Source organism: Protopterus annectens, chromosome 4.part1 (assembly GCF_019279795.1).
Source record: "Protopterus annectens isolate FY-2018-M chromosome 4.part1, PAN1.0, whole genome shotgun sequence".
Taxonomy (NCBI): domain Eukaryota; kingdom Metazoa; phylum Chordata; order Ceratodontiformes; family Protopteridae; genus Protopterus; species Protopterus annectens.
In genome coordinates this window covers 246,164,752-246,190,458 of record NC_056734.1, presented here as the reverse complement: position 1 = coordinate 246,190,458, position 25,707 = coordinate 246,164,752, and positions in this window count along the sequence as shown.

Sequence of the window (25,707 nt, the reverse complement as noted above, 5' to 3'; positions counted from 1 at the left end):
CTGTGCCACATCCCTGTCATCCACACCATCAGTGCAGGGTTATGCAGAAATATTCTGATGCACAGGGTGAACAGAATAGTGAGAGGTGTATGTAATATTACCTGTGCATGCATAGTGAGGGATGTGTATGTTGCAGTGGTTGTGTGTGAATACTGAGAGATGTGTATGTGACATAGGTTGTGTACTGTTGGCATGCACTGGTCATACCATGTAGTGCAGGTGCAGCATGCATTGTGATGTGTTCACGGTATGTGTCTCGGTTACATCTGTAGCACCATGTTGGTTGTGATACCCTGGTTCCCTCCTATGGTGTACTTGCATGTGCCTACAGGTAGCAGTGTTTGCAGTCCCCCACGTGTAACTGTGGATTACTCACAGGCACGTCTGGCAATATCAGCATGCTACATGTACCCTCAACCTGACTGTTGGAAACACCAACATGACACAGATGTCCGCACATATACTGCAGCTGACGCATGTGGTCAGTGCCACAGGCTACACTGGACAGAGACGTGACATACATAGCAGGACACATTACAGGTATGGTGACATGGTGCAGGGGTTGTACACAGCGGTCTGGCCAATGATGATGTGAGGTGTCAATTGGTAGCTGGAGGCCACACTGTGCAGCAGTAGGACCCTGTAACAGTACGGGAACATGGCCACATTCACGGGGTGTACACCACTATAACACACACCCCATAGTGTTCAGGTGGGGACCCTTGCCTATGTGGTCATCACCCTCACAGTACTATGCACCCACATAACGTGTTACAGAGAAGGAACATGCACAGGTAGCCAGTATGGCTGGGACCTATGGCATTAACAGGGTAGTGCACTGCATCACCATTACGGGTTAGTCACCACGTGGGGTTAGTGATCATTTCTCACTGTATATTAGCATACACCCTCACACCAAGCACCAGACATACATACAGACACACACACACTGTGGTGACCACACATGTTTATACGGACAGCCGTGTGTGATGCACCACACTGGCTGACGTCATGCTTCCCACACTGATGTATGTACAGATCTCTACAACGGTGTACAGGGATGTGTAACAACTGGGACATATTCCCTGTGATATGTGGCATCTCTGGTCACACATTTGGACACACATGGCAGTGCTGGGAATGATACACCTGCCATATGATGACACGTTTGATAGACATGCAGCGGTATTGATTGCATTATGTGTACCAACGCTATATCTGGCAATTGTGCTGCTATATGCACACGGGAGGTTGTAGGTGTTACAGGTGCCATGTGACATATAGTTGGTAACACCTGACCGCTGTGTAAGCATTATGTCAGCACCGTCACGTAACAGCGACATAGCGTACTGTTTGCACATGGCATGATAGGATGATGTGTGACACAACTGTGAGCCATCCCCTGCACACATACATCTACACAGGTGGTTCACCACTTTATGTACACACATCCCTCCATACGTGCTGTTTGTATGTCACCGTATACAGGTGTCAATGATGGGTCTGCATTTCGACTGCATGTCGTAGTTAGGTGCAACTATGTTACGGACATCGGCCACTGCACATGCATGGTTGCTGCATGCACAGTACAGATGTCACATGTGTCTCCTGTTGCCATGTTTGTATGCATTGCTATTGTTGGACATGTGTGTTGACATACATAACACATGGACTGTGGTATGATATCACGGGTGTCACAGGCGACCAGAACAAGGGTATGTGTCCCGGTCAACATTGCTACCCCCCTGTAGTGTGAGCATTCAACAGACATGGACCCACCTTCCATTTGCGTGCGTAGCATTGATTAGGCCACTGTTATGCATGAGGTACATCAAAGGCTATGCTATGTATGTATGTGTTGTGTGTGCAGTCCATGCACACATCCACACAATCATATGTATGACATATCCAGACGTGTGTTCATTGGTGTACAGCAACAGTCATGTGTCACAGCTGTGTAAGGGCCGTGGTATGTCTTGAGCTGACCTGTTCATGTATACTGGTATCATTGCAATGCATAACATCTTTTGGATCCCTGTTGGTACATGTGTACTCTGCACTGCTGGTGTACACCTCTGTACAGCCCAGTGGTCATGTGTCACATGGTGTTGTGGTACTGTAAGGCTGTGTATTGCTGCACCGACGACATGGTGATGACTTGACAGCTACAGTGTACACTGCAGTGTGTACGTGTGTGATCTGCACCTGTGACAGCTGTGATGGCAGCTGTGTGTGTACAGGTCACTGCATGTGTGACCGCCCTGTGCGTGTGGACAGTTATACCTTACTGTGCCCTTCTGTACTGTGCCCTTCTGTGTGTACACTCCATCTGCATGCACGATAGGCCTTTGCAACAGCTAAGTGTGTGAGCATGCCCAGTATGCTGTTGTGTAGATGGACACACAGTACAGTCCATGTACGCAGTTGTGTAGATGGACACATGGTACAGTCCAATCTGAGACCTTCCATGTTTACACTCCATCTGCATGCAAGACGGCCCTTTGCAACAGCTAAGTGTGTGAGCATGCCCAGTATGCTGTTGTGTAGATGGACACACAGTACAGTCCATGTACGCAGTTGTGTAGATGGACACACGGTACAGTCCAAACTGAGACCTTCCCTGTTTACACTCCATCTGCATGCAAGATGGCCCTTTGCACCAGCTAAGTATGTGAGCATGCCCAGTACGCCGTTGTGTAGATCAACACACAGTACAGTCCGAACTGACGTATATTACCAGGTGTGCGGCCATGGCCAGTGACACCTTGTGTTGGTGATGTCCCTCTGTGCATGGGCATGGCCATTGACATCCTGTATTGCCATGGTGGTCATCCAGGCAACAGATTTCCGTCTTCAACGTCAGGATGAATGCCTACCGAGTACAAACTGGGTGACTATCTGGAAGGGTGTACTGTCTGTGGTGCGTACTGTGTCTATGTATTGTTATTGTAGTGCTCCATACATGTATAGTTGCCCCGAGTACACCACTGCCGTGTGTTTGTATACATCTACCATGGGACAGTACTATGTCTGGTCGTACACTCTCTATACAATCCCTGCCGGCGTCTTGGCATTTGCGGATGTTGACACGCGCCTAGAAGAATGCCTGTGGGACTGCTGTGTTTAGTAATCTCGGTAGCGCGTTCTGTAAATGCATCATGCTGTAGTGTGATAGGGTAGTTAGGTGTAAGTTCGATTCCCAGCCCTGCCAAGTGTGTGTGTGTGTGTGTGTGTGTGTGTGTGTGTGTGTGTGTGTGTGTGTGTGCGCACATGCTCCCGTCTGCCTGGGGACTCAGGTTATGCTTTTAGATGCTGCACACCACAGATATATCCTGCTGACGTCTTTGCCTTTGCGGATGTCGACACACACCTAGAAGGATGCCTGTGGGACTGCTGTGTTTAGTAATCTCGGTAGCGCGTTCTGTAAATGCGTCATGCTGTAGTGTGATAGGGTAGTTAGGTGTAAGTTCGATTCCCAGCCCTGCCAAGTGTGTGTGTGTGTGTGTGTGTGTGTGTGTGTGTGTGTGCGCGCATGCTCCCGTCTGCCTGGGGACTCAGGTTATGCTTTTAGACGCTTCACACCACAGATATATCCTGCTGACGTCTTTGCCTTTGCGGATGTCAACACGCACCTAGAAGAATGCCTGTAGGTCTGCTGTGTTTAGTAATCTCGGTAGCGCATTCTGTAAATGCGTCATGCTGTAGTGTGATAGGGTATTTAGGTGTAAGTTCAATTCCAGCCCTGCCAAGTGTGTGTGTGTGTGTTTCCAGCTGCATGACAACAGTACATTGCTTTTACAGTATTCACTCACCATAACATCTGTGCGGCGTCTTTGCCTTTGATGCCGCTGTCTACAGACTAGATGTATGCCTGTGTGATTTCCGTGATCTACTAATCACGGTTGCACATTCTGTCACTGCATAATGCTGTTGTGTGGTACAGTGGTTACGTTCGTGTTCTGCTCACAACCCTGCCATGTGTGTGTGTGTGTGTGTGTGTGTGTGTGTGTGTGTGTGTGTGTGTGTGTGTGTGTGTGTGTGTGTGTGTGTGTGTCTATATGTATATATATATATATATATATATATATATATATATATATATATATATATATATATATATATATATATATATATATATATATATATATATATATATATATTTTCTGCCCATAGCTCTGCTCTTGCATGGACAGCTGACTGTTTCATGTATCGCATATTTGCATAGCTTTCACATACCAATGGGGTATGTTGCAAATCCCAACATTGTCCATGCAACGTTAGGTATTAGGCGGTGTTACACCTACAGGTGTTTGCTGTATAGCTTGGCAGACATCTATCCTTGCTGTACTCTCACTCTACTCATACACACCGGAGGCTTCATGTATCATGGCCTAGTTTTGCTGTGTGTATGGCTATTTGTGCTGTGTGCATGGCTGTGGGTATGTCCCACTATCATCATTTGTAAAGGTGACAGCCCTATAGGTACTTCATGTAGACTGCTGTGTCATTTGACATGTCAGCACATACCTGCGGACAGTACTGAACGTCCTACTGCAGCGCTTTTCATACCTTCTGCATTATCTTGCAGTCAATAATGCTGTTTCCTCACACATGTATCTGTTTCTGATCATACCACTCCACCTCCTAGAGCAAACATCTGGACAAAGCCTTAACTGATAGTGGGACACATAGGGGCAGTATTTACATATTGCTCTTACAAACGAAGATAGTTGACACAATAATAGTTTTTGCATTAGTATGACTTTTCTGACGGATTTGGTGTCTTAAATTCACATGTTTGTCATTATTTCATGACTTCAGTTCTCAGGAATTTGCCAGAATGGTACTGATTTTAAGTGGAACACACCAAACATATGAGGCAGAACTCTGCACATTCTGCGTAAATCTGTACAGTTGCGGAGTATGTGTCTGATACAAGATATCAACTTTCTGACACCAATACACACACTGTATGGCGGCATCACAGGCCAGATGCCATTACATTTATATTGCAGGACACACCCACCCAGAGGGTTGTATTCCTCACACAGGCTAACAGCTGCTTATCCACACTAATTAGTCTATCATGTACCTTATGTATGCGGTATTTGCGCTTTCCGTCAGTGGCAGAGCTCACGTACGAGTATGGGGGACTGGACATTGTAACGGTGACACTGCATGACACCCTGTGGGACACATTTCTTTTGAGTCTATTAACCTTCCACATTGACTTTCACAGGGCATACGTTGTCATTCACATTTGTCGGAGTATATGCGTATGACTTGTACATGTTTTGTCGTTTGTCCTGACGTCTTTCTTCTCACCTGTCCACCTAGTATCACTAGTTCTGTACATGTATTTTGGACAGGTTACTTTCATACCCCTAACCTGTACACATTATGGGTAAACGCCCTGACATTTGACCTTTGCTGTTGTTACATTTGTCATAATAATGTGCCTTTCTGGTAAATTACTGGCAAGGCATTACGAACTGTGCGGTTAGATAATAGTGACTGACATTTCTATGTCATGATTAGTAACACTCATAACATTCATATTCCTGGCTACGCCAGTATTCTATCAACGTTCTGACTTTGTCTGGGGTATATCTAATATAGTTGTAAAAAACGAAAAACTGAAAACTAGAATAATGTGAATAAGCGGAATCGGACAAAGCAACAACAGCATGGACTGTTTATTAATAGTAAACGCTTTCGGCTAAGGATATTCCTCCGCCTTCTTCAGACTTGTACAATGACATACTCACAGCACAGCTTTTTATACAAAACAGAAAACTAATTAAAAGCAATTAAAGTAGTTAATTGAATTAAACACTTAACTAACTACATCCCAATATTTTTAAAGGGCTAATACATTTAAACCAAAACCAAATTTTTTAAATAATAATAATAATGATACTAACTAAGACATATTCTCTACATAAACTTCTTGTAAATAAAAAATTAATATTAATAAAATATTTATATTAATAAAATCAGGACAACAACATGAAATCCATGCACGTAACACAAAAGATCAAAGTAGGCGAAGTACCACCTATTAATTTTCTCTTTACTTACTGTACAGATTTCAATCTAATTAGGGGCATTATTTCCAAAAATTGGAACATACTTTTGGAGGATCAGTCTTTGGTCAAAGTGATAGGACTACATCCAACTTTCACATATAGGCGAGGGGCTAACTTAAAGAACCTCGTCGAAAAGACTACAGTTAAAACTAAAATGATTAGCACGGGCATGACCAAATGTGGGATGTGCCCCCAATGTAAACATATTTTACTTGGTAATAAGGTTAACATCAATGGTAAAATTTATTCCATCAATGATAAGTACAATTGTGAAACCAAAGGCGTATTGTATGTTACTTTGTGCAGGAAATGTCCCTCGTTTTACATTGGTAAAACGGAGAGGTCATTAAAGAAAAGAGTTTATGAACACTTACATGCTATAGGGAGAAGGGATATCACCAATGCACTTGCCAAGCATATCTGTGAATATCCTGAGCACTCTTTTTTGTTTTCAGTTGTGCAGCAGGTAAAAACACACTTTAGGGGGGGCCCATGGCAATTATGGCTGGAAGAACAAGAGGTCTTCTGGCAAATTAGAACACTTGCTCATTTACGCCCAGGGTTGAATGAGTATGCATCTATTAAATGCATTCTTAAACTAAAAGCACTGAAGAGATGAGATTGTTATTGCACTGTTTTACTCTTGGGATAACATCTTTATGGTTAATTCATGAACTGAGAGTTAGTGAGACACATGCAATAAGCACTTGTTTTTTTCTATTGTGATAATGATGTTTATAATAATTAGTTATTATTATTATCATTATTTTTTTACTACTTGTTTTATTTTTATAGGTAATATATGTAGATGCATTTATTAAGTAGTTTATCTTCCTTATATAGGATGTAGTGTTATATAATCATACACAACTTCTTACATAATAATATATTTATATTTTTGTAGGAGTGTAGACAATAGTTGGATTTCATGTTGTTGTCCTGATTTTATTAATATAAATATTTTATTAATATTAATTTTTTATTTACAAGAAGTTTATGTAGAGAATATGTCTTAGTTAGTATTATTATTATTTAAAAAATTTGGTTTTGGTTTAAATGTATTAGCCCTTTAAAAATATTGGGATGTAGTTAGTTAAGTGTTTAATTCAATTAACTACTTTAATTGCTTTTAATTAGTTTTCTGTTTTGTATAAAAAGCTGTGCTGTGAGTATGTCATTGTACAAGTCTGAAGAAGGCGGAGGAATATCCTTAGCCGAAAGCGCTTACTATTAATAACAGTCAGTGCTGTTGCTGCTTTGTCTGATTCCGCTTATTCACATTATTCTAGTATATCTAATATAGTCCCTATTTGTATTTCATGTACTATGCCTTAGTGCAGCTGTCTTATTCTGACAGTTTGCCAGGTATGGTTACCATCTTGGTCATATGCATGTCCATCCATGATAATCGCCTACATGACACTGATATAGGGCCCTACATATTCCCACAATGGTTTACGCAATATCCAGTGGATGGTTTGCCCCATTATTGAGAATATAGGCGTGTGCTATACCCACATCACTCCCATGGGGCAGACCTAATAAATCTCTGCCAAACAACACCTAGGCCCATTTCTGCATACCCATGATTCCCATACCTGACACCCCTCCACAGCACCCATTACACATGTTTAATGTGAGCGGTACTAAAGTGTGGAGACACTTATATGCACTCCACACTCTCCGGATATCAATTCGTACATCATACATTCTATCGACACATGTGTCATTACCCTTGCACCTGCTGCTGTTGCATGTACAGCTATATCGTATTTGCTGAGGTCACTTATTTTGCGTCAATGACTGTTGACACTATGTATGGATCAATTTTTGGGGTCCTGCAATGGACACCTATATTCATGCTTAAAGTGTAGAACTTGCTGGACTGTCACTTTCTGGCCAATGGTTTGGAAAGCAGCGGTTTATTCACCTTTCATGCATGTCTGCTTGTCTACCCATATTAGCTATGCCGTGGCCTATTTATGTACATATGTCATATCTACGGGACATATGCTTGTTGTGTATACAAATATACATGTACAGTCCTCATTTCATAATTTGCTTTGGTTTACGTCTGTGGATTATGTGTATACACATATATCTATATCTATATCCATACCATACCTTTCCACTGTACAGATTGTCGCAGAATGTACAGCTGGTTGCCTCTTTATCTTCGTTGTGTTTTTCATAACCTTGTGTCTATCTGGCAATGTAGTGGCATTTCATTAAAGACTTACGTTGGGAAATACTGGCAAGCAGTTCAGGTTACGACTGCATACCCTTCAGAGAATCCATGCTACTGACACACCCGTTATTCTATCCACTTTCTATGTTTGTTCTGGCACATATCTGGGGGTTGTCCCTATTTGTACCGGTAGTTTTCATGCCTTTATTCGGTTTCATACTTTACGGGGTTAACAGGTTTGAGCCATGCATATCTAACGTGGGGGAAACAGCATTCATTTACTATGCTGTGAACGGATCACACACGCACAGGCACACTTGTTTACATGTTGTGGGTTACATCTGTTTAATAAATGTGTGCTTGCACGGCCTTTCATACTTCTGACCGTAACACTTACTTATCTGCAGTCCGGTTTACGGACTGGTGTGAAACACATGGTTCACCTTTACGTATTTAACTGTGTGTACAGCACGAACGCATTCATTACACTTTACAGGGATATCTGCAGTGGTCGTAGGTCAACCGGGACTGCATTCACGTTGGACGGATGCCGGAAACAGTATTCTGTTGCTGTTCTGCCTCATTGATATACATACCCATAGTACTTAGCTACATCAACATACGCCTCACCGCTTCACTTACAACACAGGCATCCATTCCCCTGCTGTGGGAAATGCGGTACTACATATTACACATTCCGTATTGCCTACTGCTGTGGACCCCAGCTGCATTGTTAATCACTCAGAGGATATGCAGAACACCAGGGCATATAGTCGTATCACATACATGTTTCTGATTGTCAGGGTGTTCATGTAGTGATCTGGGTATGGGCTTGTCCGCCTGGTGAAAGGAACTTCCCTGGCCGAGTTCAAATGTCAGATGAAGCATGTGGACAGGTAGCTTCTCCCTATTATGAACATTTTACCTGTATTTATAGACACATGTGTTTGGGCACCTATCAGGAGCTTATTCTGTTGGCTGTACATATTATGGGTGGGGTTGTTACGGTCCATACTCCATGGTGAGGGGGGGTTCCCATTCACATTTGACTATTACCTGTATTCATTCATACAGGGATTATTTTCTTGGACATGTTGTGACTACAGGTATGCAGTTGTACATTACACAAATGTCATGGGTTGTTACTGTACATATGTATGGACCATACCTCTCGACCTCTTTGAGCAACAAATCTGCGCAAACACTACATGATGGGGAGAGTAAGAGGAACCCATTTTAACTAGTTTCCTTACAAGCTTATAACGTTGATAGAATACTAGGTTTTGCATTGTCATGACTCTTCTGCGGGATGTGGAGTGTTATACTTAATGCTCATTATTTTGTGATGTCAATCCACACCTATTTACTGGACAGATGCAGGTTGTCGGAGGCACATAACACTATGAGCCAACACTCTGGTCATTCTGCGAATATCTGGACAGTTGAGTGATACGGTACGAACCTCTGTAACACGCTGTTGTGTTCTGGCACAGCAGTAGCTCGGCATTAGGGACAGATGTCGGGACATGCAAGCAGACAGTTGAGTTTCAGACTTCATACTCCAAAGATTAATGCCATTGTGCAAACTGTCATTCTATGATATATCTATGTTTATCCATCCACATGGATATATTCCTGCTTGCACCTGTTATACATTCTACGGATCTCACTCCTCTGAGCTCTCCATACTCCTGCTCCTCTCTACCCTCCAGCTTAACCAGACTTAGCTGACACTCACTTGACTCCAAGTATGTCATTGTTGTAAATTTCTGTATTACCACTGCAAACTCTGGATTTGCACTGTCTTATTATGCACATGTTATGCATGTGTATTTCCTGACTGTATGCCTTTTACTCTTGTATTTTACCTTTAACGTTATGTAGCCTTTATTTCCATGTATTGCTTGTGGAGCTTTTCTACCCGGGCCTCTGCTGTTACTGGGCATTTCTTCGCCCAGTGGACTTCCCGGGTACTCAGACTGCACATACATGAATAACTTCTAACAGCTATCTTTGCATATTGTACCTGCTGTTGTACCTTTGTTTCACTTGCAGTCACGGCTCTGTCCAGATATCTAGCTCACACAGGTTGTCAGGTATGGTCGGTCACACCGGCACACACTAGGTATCCCTCACACTTCATCATGGTTCTCCTGTTAATGTTGGGTGTCTTCCTCACCCTTCTGCTGTTTGCCACTATGCGAGTGTGCGATATATTCTCCCGCATATTTGTGTGGGGACACGTGCATCACGGGAAGGTGTTTTATCCTGGGTACTGGGTTATGCATGACCACTCAGGTCTGGACAGTGTCTTGGACCTGTACTTCACGTTCTGACTTGTGTCCAGATATGTACAGGATTGGACATCTTGTCGTCATACCCATTCTACTATTTACACAGGTTACTTATCCCGTAAGGGATATTCCAGAAATTGGACCATTCCACACAGAAACAATATCGAAATGTATTTTGGCTTTATGAAAATGTGCAGGGAATACATGGTTTGCTATCCTGACACTGCCTAGGGTGACAATACCTACTACATATGCGTATGTGTAGCTGTGTCTGCAACGGACCAGTGGGCCACGTACGGGTGGATTTGGTGGACGCTCTGTTACGGGGCTGGGTTGTGTGATGAGGAGGGTATGCTGGGTAGCCCATTATGCAGCCAGGTGTGTTGCATTTGTTATGGCCAGTTCCATCAGGACCAACCTGTGGGTATGTGATGGTGACATATCTATACATTTTGATCGCACATTTACATGATACATATGTTTGTGGGATTGTGTTCTACACTATGGCCTGTCTGCTTGTCTTGCAGCTGTTTCTCCATGTGTTTGTGTTTATGTCCACTTCACCCGCTGCCCCCTCCTATACCTCTGGTTCACCTTTTCTGCATACGACACAGTATCGCCTTTGCGGGTTTTACCATTACCCATCCACCCCTCACATGCAAATTACTCACATCCGATAGCTCACTACTTTTGTTGTTGGGCCATGACACGGCCAGAGTAGCACATTGACTGCCCTACAGGTGTCGGGTACATTTATGGTTGTGTGGACTACCCTGCCATGTTTGCTGCCCACGTGCTATACCGCACACACATAGGTACACACCCATACTTCACTTTCGTTACTTACTTACTTAATCTCTGCACATTTACCATGTTTACAAGCTTGTGTCAGGACACATCTGGCTGCAGCGGTACTGTCGCTCGCAAAGTGGGACAGGTGGTATTCTTAGTCGATGGTACGGGTCATACTGTTCCTTTCGGCCTACATGTGTCCTTATTGTTGTAGCTGTTTCTATGCTCCTGATTCGTTTACATGTCTATTCTATTCTATTCCCTATCACATTTGTTATGGGGGATACAGACATACCTTTTGTATGTGACTATTACATCCCTTGTGGGATATGATTCGGACATACAGTCACTACATATATCTACATTTATCCTCGTGTATTTTGTTATGGACACATCTGCACAGCTATGTACCCTCCCTCACATTATGGGTCAGCTGGTGACCCTCTCCATTGGGCTGAACGTACCTCCTGGCGGCGCCCTAGCATATGATATGTTTCACTTCCACATGGTATAGCTATAAACACTACGTTGGACCACGGGCACACGGTTTTTCTGTCATTTGTTCAAGGGTAGGGACCTGTTATTCCCTATTGTGCATTTGTGTTTGCTTCTTCATTTTCTGTTCGCAGGGACTATCTTGCATGCTTTGTATACGTTTCAGTCTCCATGGACACTGATAGGTGCGAGTATTACTGCAGGCAGACTATACTATTCAGCAGTTTAGGTTGCTCATCGACAGCCGACATTGACACGCCTCCCTCCGCAACTTCATTACGCCCCATGCACTCACGCACGTTTCCTATGCATGTGGCTGTGGGGGCTGCATGCCTTCATTAATATGCATATGGCGCTACTACTCCATATATACGCCGCACGGCCGGCGCAAGCCTTACACCGGCCTTGCGCCGAGCTTCATGAATCCGGGGGTGAAACTTCATTTCACTGACAGTTCATTTGACTGACAATTAATACTGGCAGTGTCTAGAGCACTGTAAGGCAAGTAAAAGGAATATGTCCTTTTTCCCACTGTAGTGTGACCCTGACGTTAGTAAATATAGTTAGGGGGGGTGTGGTGGGCATAGCCCCCCACTTAGTTTCATGTTATATTCTCTGCTTTTGGTTTTATATTGTTTAGTAAAACCAAAGTACTGGCAGTGTTTACAGCACTGTAAGGCAAGTAAAAGGAATATGTCATTTCCCTACTGTAGTGTGACCCTGGAGTTAATATATATAGTTAGGGGGTATGTGGGCGGCACAGACCCCCACATATTTTCTGCTTTTGGTTTTATATTGTTTAGTAAAACAAAAGTAAGTGGGGGGCGGCTGTGCCCCCCCCCCACACCCCCTAACTATATATACTAACTCCAGGGTCGCACTACAGTGGGGAAAAGGACTTATTCCTTTTACTTGCCTTACAGTACTCTGGACACTGCCAGTACTAATTGTCAGTCAAATGAACTGTCATTCAAATGAAGTGTCAGTGAAATGAAGTTTCAGACATTTGGTCCGACTAAAATGTTTGTCAATCAAATGAGCTTTCAGTCGAACGAAGGTAACCCATATATATATATATATATATATATATATATATATATATATATATATATATATATGTAATATATATATATATATATATATATATATATATATATATATATATATATATATATATATATATATATATATAATTGCATATTTCTGTTATGTCTGTCTCTCTCTCTCTCTCTCTCTCTCTCTCTATATATATATATATATATATATATATATATATATATATAAAATATATATCAGAATTGTGTGTAAAATAAAATAGAAGTCAAATAAAAAATCAAAACATTATTTATTAATTTATTAATTTATTGACATTTGGTAACTTGGAAAGTCCACTGGGTCATTCATCCATTTTCAGTGGAGGGCTGGGGAGAAAAGCTCCTAGAGTGATTACAAGGACATGGTGTCACATTATATAAGCAGATATATACAGGGTTTAAAAGCAACATCAATCATACATCATGCATAAGTTGCAAGTAAACATCAGAACAGAAATTACAGAAATTTAAAGGTAGTTACAATATAGGAATTAGAAGTGTATACAACATTCATAACAGTTTTTTTATAAAGCTGCTACTAGAGCAGTCCAAGTAGCATGTAGAATTATAGAATCTAGAACTACAGCAAAAGTAGAGAAAACATAGGGACAGTATCATAGATGGGTAGACTAAGGGACATTATTTGATAGTGGCTAGTGACGGTGACAGTGATCCATTTATGGTAGATTAGGCCAATAGTTGCATGAACATGTTTGTTTATTGAGGTAATGGGATTTTAATGCAGTTCTGAATGCTTTTAAGGAGTCTGTTTGAGTAATGGAAGAGGGCAGTGCATTCCAGGCCTTGGCAATGATGAAAGAGTATAGGCTTTGTCCTGTGGGTTTGTTGGGCTTTGAGATGCTTAGGAGCTGTTTGCTTGCAGACCTAAGATTAATGTTGGTGTGTAAATGTGTAGTATGGCCTGAAGAGAGGGGCAAAAAGTAAGGTTACATAGTAGTTTGTGAGTCAGTGTTAGTTTGGAGTAGTGTAGATAATGGGAGAGGTTGAGCCAGTTTAGACTTTTTAAATCATGGCAATGGTGGGCCCAAGCTGGCATGTTACAGGCAAACTTTGCTATTTTATAGTAGCATGCCTGTAATTTGTTTTTGAGAGTTGTATGTAGGTTGGTAAAAATGGGGCTAGCATAAAAGAGGGCGGGGAGGAAAAGGGAATTGGGCAGTTTTAATTCAGTGGGCAGGTTCATAAAATGTTTATGCCTGTGTAGTTTACCAAGTTTGAAATGGGTTTTCTTGATTGTGTTATGAATACGATTATCAAAGGAAAGTTTGTTGTTAATTGTGATACCCAGGAGGTTTGATGATTTTTGCTTGTTCTATTTTGGTATTGGTTTGTGAGAAAATTTTTAAGTCCTGATTTAAAGCTTTGGATGAGAATATTAAAGGTTTTGATTTTTTGGATTGAGTAGAAGTTGAGCAACATTTAGCCAGGATTCGGTTTAATTAACAGTTTTTTGTGTTAGGTATTGAAGATCTGGCAGGCTGTTGGCAGAAGTGATTATCATAGAATTGTGTGCCTATTGGATGACAGTACTAAGATGGGAAGCTTTGTGGAGGTTATTGATGAAAATGTTAAATAACAGTGGCCCAAATATGGACTCCTGGGGAACTCCTGTTTTGTTTAAGAGATATTCAAATTGCTTGTTTTGCTATTTGACAGATTGTTTCCTGTCAGAAAGATAGTTAGAAAACCAAGCCAGTGAGTGTGGGGAGCAATTTAAGGACTTAAGTTGTAGTAGTAGGTTAGGGTGTGAGACTGTACTGAAAGCCTTAGATAGATCCAGTAAGATAACTGAGGTTAGCAGACCAGCATCTAAGACTTTGCTAACAGTATTGGTGAATGAAAGTAAGGCAGTGGTAGTGCTATGTGCAGGGCAGAAGCCGTGATGAGTGGGGGCAAGTAAATTATTGTTAATGAGATACTTTAACAGTTGAGTATGTATACACATTTCTAGGATTTTAGATGGAGAGAGTATGGAGTTGGGCCAGTAATTCGATAGGTCACTAGCATTACCATCTTTGTGTAGTGGAGTTATAATGGACTTTTTCCAGAGTTGTGGTATGTATGATTCGGAGATGGATAGATTGATGAGAATGCTGACAGGGTATGCTATAGCATCTGCAGCAAGTTTTAGGTATTCTGCTGGAAGTCTGATGCAGAGAGGGAGCATGACTTTAGTTTAGTTAGCAGTTTATGCACCAGAGAGGTGGGCACAGGTCGTATATAAAAGTACAAGTGAGTGGACTACTGTCTGATATGTGATTTAAAGGGGGGGGGTATGTATTTGAGTAAAGAATGGGGAGATTAGTGTTGCTTCCTGAACTGTTAGAGGTAGAGTTTGTTTGACTAGACAAATAATTGACAAGTTTTTGAATGGTTTCAGTGAAGCGGGTGTTGAAGGCCTCATCAGTTTCTAGTGGGTCTTTCTCAAGAGATGGTGTAGGATTTTGTTGGTTTCCAGGGTTAAGGAGTGAAGTAATAGATTTCCAGAATTTTGGGGGATTGTTGTTTTGGAAGTCTAGTTGAGTGGAGAAGTAGTTTCATTTGTCAGTAATAACTAGCTTATTAGCAGTGTTATGGAGTTGTTTGTATTTTATTTCATTTTGTGGAGTTCTCTTTTTACACCATTCATTCCATGCTCTATCCCTAGCAATGAGAATTTGTTTAGTATGCTTTGTTAGCCAAGGGGCATGATTATGCTTAATTCTTTTTGTTCGCATAGGGGCGAGACTGTTGAGAGTAGTAAGAAAGAAGTTATTGAAGGACTGCTCCGTCTAGCAGAAGTATTTTAGTTGGGTACCAGCTGTGGGCAGTTAAAGTATCTGTAAATATTCTTTGACTGAAATGTGAAGATTTCTAGACATTTTATACAGATGGACTTTTGCTGTTTGCATTTGAGTTTGGTGGGTGAAGACAGGTAGATGGTTGCTGGAGATATTTGGGAGGGTGCCTGTCTCGAGTGTATTTGTGACGGTGTGAGATGAGAATCCAATAAAGGGTAGATTTAGTTTGTTTGTTTACAATATGTATGGGGTATGTGATGAGTTGGGTAAACTAATTTATATTTTGTATATTTGTACATACTTTTGTCTTCATTTTTCTGATTTCATAGGAATGCATTTTGTTCTATATTTTATATATATATATATATATATATATATATATATATATATATATATATATAATTGTGTGTGTCTGTGTATGTATATATATATATATATATATATATATATATATATATATATATATATATATATATATATATATATTTGTATTTGCTGTTTATAGAATCTCCGGAGGGGGTAATGACAATGTTGAAGAAAAACTGGCTGAATTGGACTATAAATTATTGAAAGTAAAGAATTTACAGCTGGATAATGCATATTTCAAAGAATGTATTAAGGCACATGTAGTACCAAAAGTCCTACGTATGTGCCGTTTCCTGGCTGATCTCATTCCTAATTCTGAGTTACGTCATGAACTCTTGCATATGTTTGACCAACATGGGACAGAGTATATATGGATATGACTGTAAAATATAACAACAAATTAATTGATGAAATCATGGTGGAGCTAGAAATCTTGAACAATTCAATCATTCATGATTTGCAGTATAAATCATTTAAGTGTAAACATATCCGCATTTTCAGGATATTGATGAACAGATCCAAAATATTAATTCTCGCAAAGTTAAGAAGCTTGAGAGGGATAGACTTGAATAGAAAGAAAAGAAGGCATACCTCACCCCCCCACCATCTCAAACTTGGGGTACCAGATTTAATGTCAAAGCTAAAATTCATGCATCGGGTGATGAGCAAACTGACCCAAGACATATGATTTGTTGGAGGTGGAAAATGAGGACAACAATTTTTTAGAACATGGGAACACTCCAGTTTTCTGGAAGTCATAAAGGATCAGGAACCAATACTCCACTCAAAACAATCAATGGAGCAACAGGAATCTTCTCAGGCAGAATTTGAATACAACCTAACAAAACTGAAGAAGAAGATCCAGAAGACAGAATGGGCATTGGAATTATAAGAAGTGGAATTAAGTCTAGTCCCTGATGTTACTACGTGTATTCTACCCCCATGCACCACCGTGACATATTCTACTATTCACAATCTACAATTTTTCATCTGTTAACATTGATGCTTGTCATGGGGATTTATTTGCTCAAGGTTTAACTTTTGTACCTAACAGGCACGTGAATGTTGCACACACTCAAGGATCTTAAGAAATATTCTAGAAAATTAAATTTCATGGTGATGTTTCAAAATGTGGGATAAGCCATGCAACCATTATGGATATCCAGCACTTATAATCCCCTGATTCACCCTGTGATTAACTGTTTCGAAAAAATTTGTGAGTTAGATATTTGTAACTTGGCACGTGTGGACAGCAAGGTAAGAAAACATAATTTTAAACATGATCTTTCTAGAGAAGAAAAAGTGAGATTAAATGATTTATGAAGCAACAAAGAAATTAGGACCATGCTACCTGATAAAAGGGTGGATTGGCTGTGATCAATGAATGTGACTATAATATGAAAATGAGGTCCATTTTTGCATCTGACACCTATAAGGAGGCATCTGTGAATGAGTGTAGTGTTGCATACAATAGAATAAAGGGAAATCTAAATGACTTATTCACTGACCAACAAATTCAGATTCATGATTATAACTATCTAAATGTGATGCATCCTAAGATCCCCCACATGTTTGGTTTGGCTAAGATACACAAAAATAAAGATCAACCACCTATGTGACCAGTTGTTGATGGCTGTGGTACTATCAACCCCTTGGCCAAAAGTTTGGACACTAGTTTAAAAAGTTTGGTTACCCAGGAGCCACATGTTTGCTGTAATTCATTGGAATTTTTTTTTACAAAAAATGAATGACCTTGCCTTTAGAGACACATACACCTTTATCACTGTGGATGTCAAGGGTATTTATTTGGTCATTCCACATGATATAGGACTGGAATGGTTTTCTGAATTTTTGATGGAGAAGAATATTCCACAAGACCAAATTAACCAAATGAATGCTTATGTCAATTTATTGGAGATTGTACTCAAAAATAATTTTGTTAAATTTGGAGGTGACCTGTTCTTACAACAAGCAGGGATAGCCATGGGTGAAGCATGTGGGTGTCTTTTTGCCAACATTATTATGATACAATGGAAGAAAATTTGTATTTAACTCCTCTTTTTTTGAATCATATAGATTTTGCACACACTTTCTGGTTGATATTTTCATCCTGTGGGATGGTGAAGCTCACAAGAATCCCCATTTTTTGGCATATATTAATCAAACAACAGAGTTTCTTGCATTCACTAATGAGAGTAATGATGTGAACATAGCTTACCTGGATAATTGGTTGGCCAAGGCCAGACGACACAAACAGAAGATTCACCTCCAAAATTTATAGGAAACCCATGTATTTGAACAGTTTTCTCCATTTTGACAGTTTTCACCATATAACACAGAAAAGGGCAGTGGTCAAGGGCCAATTTGTGAGGGCAGCCTGAATGACCACGGAAGATACTGCCCTTTGGAATGAGAGCATATTGCTGAAAAACATGTTTTTAAAATGTGCCAATCCTACAAAATTTATAGACTACTTGATGCAAGAGGTGATCAATAAACATGAGTCTCATTATTTTATGCCAATTCTAGGAAGCCCATTTGTGACCAGCAATGGAAGAGAGGAAGTCCTAGATGGTGGGGATAATACATCAATGCCACCCATGGCTGAGACCATGAACACAAACACAGAGACCTTCAATTTGTTTATTGCAAACTATTCTACTGAGAGTCTCTCTGTGAAATCAGTTCTGGAAAAGAATTGGTGTCTTCTCCTATAAGAGAATACCATTTATGATTATGTGGGGATGGGTCCATGAGTGGTGTTCAAAAGGGCCAGGAACTTGAAAACAATATTAGAACACAATTGGTCCAAGCCCCAACATAAACAAAATTCTGAATTTATAGGGATGAAAAAGTGTGGTTGTTGGCCCTGGCCCTACTGCCACAATATTCTGGTGTGCCATGAAACTGCTTTGAAAAAACAGGTGGTCGCTATAAGAAACAGATTCAGTTGCTGTACAACAAAGGTTACATACTGTGCAAAATGTATATTCTGCCTCTATTTTCTACATTGAAAAAATGAAGAGGAGACTGAGGGACAGAATATATGAACATTTATATGAAATCAGAATGAGAAAAGAGACTAATGCCCTCTACAAACACATAGAATGTTACCCATACTACATGTTCAGTTTTGTATTTTGGAAAAAAATATCTTCTAACAGCAATGAAAGTCCATGGATCTTATTACTACAAAAATTTGAATTATATTGGCAGCTGCATTTGAATGCCAATAATTGGCCTGGACTCAATGAACATGTTTCAATAGCATGTTTGCTTAACTTAAAAGCAGTGAAAATATGAGCCCTAAATACAGGGTTTATATTTTACATATTTTTACATACTTTTGTCCTAATCTTTCTGATTTTATAGAGAATGCATTGTTTTCTATATTATATATATATATATATATATATATATATATATATATATATATATATATATATATATATATATATATATATATATATATATATATATATATATATATATATATATATATATATATATGGGTCTACTGCTCTACATCGAAAATACACTTCTTCGAAACAGAGCAGTAGACCTTACACTTCAGTGAAAGTCCACTTAAATGAAAGTGCACTTTTGCTGAAGTCTAGTTCCCTGGGCTACCCAAAAAAAAAAAAAAAAAAAAACTAAAACATGTTTTTGCAGGGAGAGCAAGCCCACCTGCACCCCCCTACTTAAATATACCAACTCAGAGATCGCACTACAGTGAGGAAAAGGGAATATTCCCATTCCACGCTGTAGTGTGACTGCCGAAGTCAATGTTCAAAGTTTCACTACTTCAAACAAGTGGACTCGGTGAAGTGGGGTTCGAAGTAGTGAAACTTCTAACATATTGACGGATCCCATATATATATATATATATATATATATATATATATATATATATATATATATATATATATATATATATGTATTATATACATATTTTTATTTCTTGTTTGCGAATTTTGTCAATTGAATTGACTCAGTGCTACACACTGTGAATTTTTTTGTGGTGGCTCCTTTAAGATGATGTTATACTTCCTGGGGGCTTCATGGTCATATGATTGAACACAAAAGCTACAAAATGTGTGTGTGCTTACCAGCAACATTTATCTGATGAAGTTCATGCATTTTGTGAATGAATGCACTTATCTCTCATAGTTTTAAATAAGCTTTTCTTTCAAAAAGTTTCTAGATTATAGTTCTTCTAGATTTTATCTGCAGCAGTTTGTTTCCTTGGGCCTTCCATTTGTGTTTTAATTTGTATTTCTTCAGTTTTTCCCCAAAAATAATAAACTTTTTTCCCCCTTAATCAAATATACCTGCCGTGTAAATTGACTTGTATTGCAAGCTTCTTTGACTCATATATTTTTTCCTTCCTAAGTTGTTGTAAATTGTCTGAAATAACAGCTTGCTTACAGTGTTTATAACATTCCTCATACACATCCCATTTAAAATTATGTTTTTTCTGAAGATCCATATATACCATTTTACATTTCTGTTTATAACTAACCCATCATGTAGTCCAAGTATGATAAACACCTTTCACAGTGATATGGTCCTTAAACACTTTTTATCTTTCCTTTTGTAATAGTTGTAGTACATTTGTTTTAATCGTCTGCCTTCATTATTACAGTCTGTATGATCCAGAAACCTGAATAGCCAGTTACCGACTGTCTGCTATTCATTTCTCTATCTTTGATATTTTTAATATCTTGGTTTTGTATGCAAAACTGCCCTCTGCTGACATATGTTCATAAAAATGTAACTGGTAAAGTCTAAATAGATTTTGTTTTAGGTTCATAGGGTCATGGGTACTTATTAGGCTATTGATCTGTTATGATCTTAAGAGGCCTAGCCTTAAATTTCCATGGTAGTTTGTAGCCATTATGTTTTGCTTAGGAATAACCAGAGGTGGGCAGAATGAGGAAATGGTGGGACATTTACTTGTTGTCACTATCCATAAGAGACTTGGGTGCTAAACCAGGCGTGAATTTGCAGTTTGCCATCCATTCATCCAAACTGGAATTGAATAGCACCACCACAGCCTTATTATCTTTCACTGACTCCATAACCGTATTTCTCAATATCAGCAATCTCTTCTCTTGATTCTTCTTTTCCCTTTCAATGCTGAATCACCTCAACCTCATCACTTCTTCTCGCTTAAAATCACTTTGACACCCCTGCCTTAACTTGGTTCACTACTTCTTACCTTCAAAAAACAAAACACAGGCTTTTTTATGGAAACAACAACTTCTTCTCCTCCCCCCACCCCCAGGGGTCTCAAGGCTCCATCTAGGGTCCTTTTTTTTTTCCATCATCATTAAGACTTTGCATCTCACACACACCCCTAACTACTTGCATTCAGTATGCTGACGACACCACCATCATTTGCTATCTATATTTTTTTCAAAATTACTTCTAAATGGCACACTTTATCTCTCCTGACCAAGATCTGGAACCAACCAGCCTACCTTGCAGCCTCACTTCCATTACACTATTTAAGAAAAAATTGAAACTCTTACTTCAAAAACACTGTTTTTCTTGCATCAATCCCAGTTGATCTAGCTCCTCTACCTTCTTCTCTCTCTCCTTCCTCCTCATACATTCTCCAATATAATATCTTCAAAAATTTTTTTTTTTTCTTTTCCTAAATACTAACTACTTAACTAACATAATACCATCTTTACTTTTAAAAGAACTTAATTCTTCTCTCCTTCTCTTAACAAGGAAGAGGTGTACCTTGCTTTATGTGAGGGGAAATATAGCTCTGTAGAAAAGGTGATCTTTGTGATACATACCTATCCCTCCACCATGTTCTATTTATGTTGCAAAATAGAATGAGATTTCTTAAGTGGGTGTTCATACTACCATTTGACTTGCAAATGTTTAACAGGTCTGACAGGACAGGTTCTGTTAAGGCTGTATATGACAGGCAATCCAAATTCTGACATCTAACAAACAATATATCTTTTACTGATTGCACTATTTAAATACAGTTAGACATCCATTACTGCTTCTGATACTGTTCCCAATTAAAGCAAGAATGTAAAATTTGTTCCTTACATTTTTGTATCTGTGTTACTTAAGATTTATCTTAATTTTTTATTTATTTATTTACTTACTTATTTATTGACATTTGTTAACCGGGTTAGTCCAACTGGGATTTTGTCCCATTTTCAGTGGAGACCCAAGGAGAAAAGCTCCAGAAAGTACAATATATAATTACAGTAAGAAAACAAGTACTACAAACAATAATAGCAAACAATAGTAAGAAATAAACAACTACACGTGAAGATTATAATTGAAAGAAAAAAATAAATTGATTTTTTTTTCTTCTTCTCAGGACAAATTCTTTGTTACTGTACAATGAGGGAGAGTCAAGAGTGTGAGTAGGATCAACTGAGAGTGATGTGAGTGTGGGGGAAGCGGAGAGCTATGTAGGGTCATAGTAGGGGGTCTATATCATAACATCGAAGTTCTCTAACATCGAATGTTATTATATCAAACCCTAAACACCGAAGTGTAAAAACATCAAACAGTCAGAATAAATTTGCTATTCCAAGAAACATACAAACAGCACAAACACACACAAAAAACAGCCATCCACACACATACACTTAAAATCCTACACCTAAACTAAAACGCTCAAACAAATCGAACTCACAGTGAAGCCACAGCAACAGCCCACCGAATTATTTCCCTGGGAAAGAATTCGATGTCCTGCACCTTCGCTGTTTTCAGCGTTCGACATTACGGGTTCGATGTTATAACATTCAATGTTAGAGAACTTAAATGTTATAATATAGACCCCATAGCAGGGACAAGTTCTGGAGTTGAGTAAATGTGTCTTAAGTTCTTTTTTAAGTAGTGGAGTGTGAGAGATAGAGTGTATGTCCAGGGGAGATTTATTCCAAGCTTGAGCCATAGAGTGTTTGTAGAGTTGCTTACCTACTGATTTTTAGGGTGGTAGATATCGAGCAATTGCTGATTTGATGTGCGGAGAGATCAAGAAGGGGTATAGATAGAAACTAGGAGAGATAAAGATGGACATCAGGAGGGTTTAAAGAGCATAGAGTGCAGCATGTGTAATTGGTAGAGATGTAGTAGTTGTGGAAGTTCCAGCCATTGTAGAGACTTTAAGGTAATACAGTGGTGTGTGTTCTTTGGGGAGTTAGTGATGAATCTGGCCATTTTGTGGTAGGTTTGTTGGAGATTGTTAAGGGTAGTTGTTTGAATATTTGTGAGAACTGGGTGGCATAGAGGAGAGAGTGGAGGAGAAGTGCTTGTCCTAGGGTGAGTCTAGCCTCAGGAGTGAGGTATTTTCTGTTCCGGTATAAGAGACCTAGTTTCTGATGGGTTTTCTTTGTGCATTGCTGTATGTGTTGATTGAATTTTAGTTCATTGTTAATGATGACCCCTAAGAGTTTAGTGTAGGTGTCATGTTGGATGGCTGTATTGTTACAAGACTTAATGACAAAGGATGATCTATGATGAGCAAGAGAACGGGGCAGGAAGAGTAAGAGTTTGTTTTTTTGGGATTGAGGATTAGTAAGTTTTTTGAGAGCCATTGTTCGGTGGAAAGTAGAGCTTCTTGGGTTAGAGAGTGTAGGTCAGAGATGTTGTCAGCTGTAGAAATAATAGTGGCATCATCAGCATATTGTATGAGAGATGACTGATTGCAAGAGGTGAAGAGGTCATTGGTGAAGATGTTGAATAAAAGGGAACTTAAGATGGAACCTTGTGGAACACCAGTAGAGATAGACAGGAAAGGAGAATAGGAGGAGAGCCATTTGGCAGCTTGTTCGCATCCAGACAGATAGCTAACGAACCAGCTGAGAGTGTAGGAGGATAGGTGAAAGTTGGCAAGTTTAGATAGAGGTAAAGGATGGGATACTGTATCAAAAGCTTTGGAGAGATCTAGAAAGAGACAGGAGGTAAGTTTATTATTGTCCAGGGATTCTGCAATGGTGTGAGTAAAAGAGAGTAGAGCAGTAGTTGTGCTGTGATAGGGGCAAAAACCATGTTGGGTAGGGGTGAGTAAGTTGTGATTGAGAAGGTGATTAAGAAGTTGTGTATGGATACATTTTTCTAGTATCTTAGAGGGAATAGAATGGCAATAGGTCAATAGTTAAAAGGGTCAATGGAGTTACCTCCTTTATGGAGAGGGGTAGTGTAGAAAGATTTCCATAGAGTAGGAACAATAGATTATAGCATAGATCTATTTATTAATATGGTCACTGGGTAGGCAATAGAGTCAGCTGCAAGTTTGAGGAAGGTAGGAGGTAATTTGTCAGTAGAGGGAGAGTAGGGTTTGAGTTTGAGCAGTAGAGATTTGATGTAAGAAGTGGGAACTGGCTTGAAGGAAAAAAAAGTAGTATTGGGGGTGGGTGTTGGGACTGGTAAGGAGGAGGAGTTAGGTTGAGAAGGTAGGAGATTTTGGATGGAGGAAATAAAGTGGGAATTAAGTAGGGTAGCTGTTTCCTCAGGAGTCGTGTTTGGGTAGGGGGATGGTTTAGAGGGAAAGCCTGGGTAAAGGATGCTATTAAGTGTTGACCAGAATTTCCGGGGGTTAGATCTATGTTTATGCAGGCCTGAGATATAAAATGATTTTCTGTCTATTTTTGTCTGTTTTTTGGCAAGATTCCATAGTTGTTTGTATTTGAGAAGATGAGATGTTTGTTTAGTTTTGATCCAGGCTTTCCAGACACTGTCTCTTTGTTTCATGATGGACTTAATTTCTTTTGAAAGCTAGGGGGCATGATTAGATTTCACTCTGATCTTCCTGGAGGAAGCTAGGGAGTCCAGAGTATTCAGGAAAATGCTATTAAAAGTGCCAACAGCATCATTCAGAGGGAGTTGTCTAAGGATGGACCAGTCAATGTTTTGTAGAATTGAATTAAACTGAGAAGAATTAAATGTGGATAGTTTCCGACAATCTTTAAAAAGGTGGGGTTTAGGAGTATGTGGGTCGTATCTCAGGATAGAGGTAGAGAGATGGTCACTAAGGGAGTCTGGTAGGGTTTTGGGCTGGTGGTAGTGTTGATGGGAGTTGGTAAGAATTCAGTCTATTGTGGAGCTGGAGGTTGAGTTTTTGTGGAAACGAGTGGGGGTAGAAATGAGTTGGGGGAAACCATGAAGGTGAATACAAAGTAAGGGAGAGTCAGTAGACAGTTTTGACCAGTCTATATTGACATCACCAAGGATGAGTGTTTCATAAGGTATGTTGAGAGAGAACCAGGATAATGTGTTTTCTATAATGGGTACAATGTTGCCAGGAGGAAGATAGATGGAAGCAATAGCAAGTTTTGTGTGTGGATTCAGATGAATGTTTAGAATGAGGAGTTCAGCAGGGTGGAAGTTAGGAATAGGTGTGGGATATGGTGAAAGACTAAGACTGTTAGAGTAGAGGATGGCTACACACCTCCTTTCTTTGAAATTCTATCAGAGCGGTAGATGTTGTAGCCAGGAGGGAGTATTTCACTGTTTGAAGTATGTGGCTTGAGCCATGTTTCCGATAGGGATAGGATGTGAGGGGTGTTGTAAGCTATCCAAGAGTGCAGTTCAGTAATTTTATTT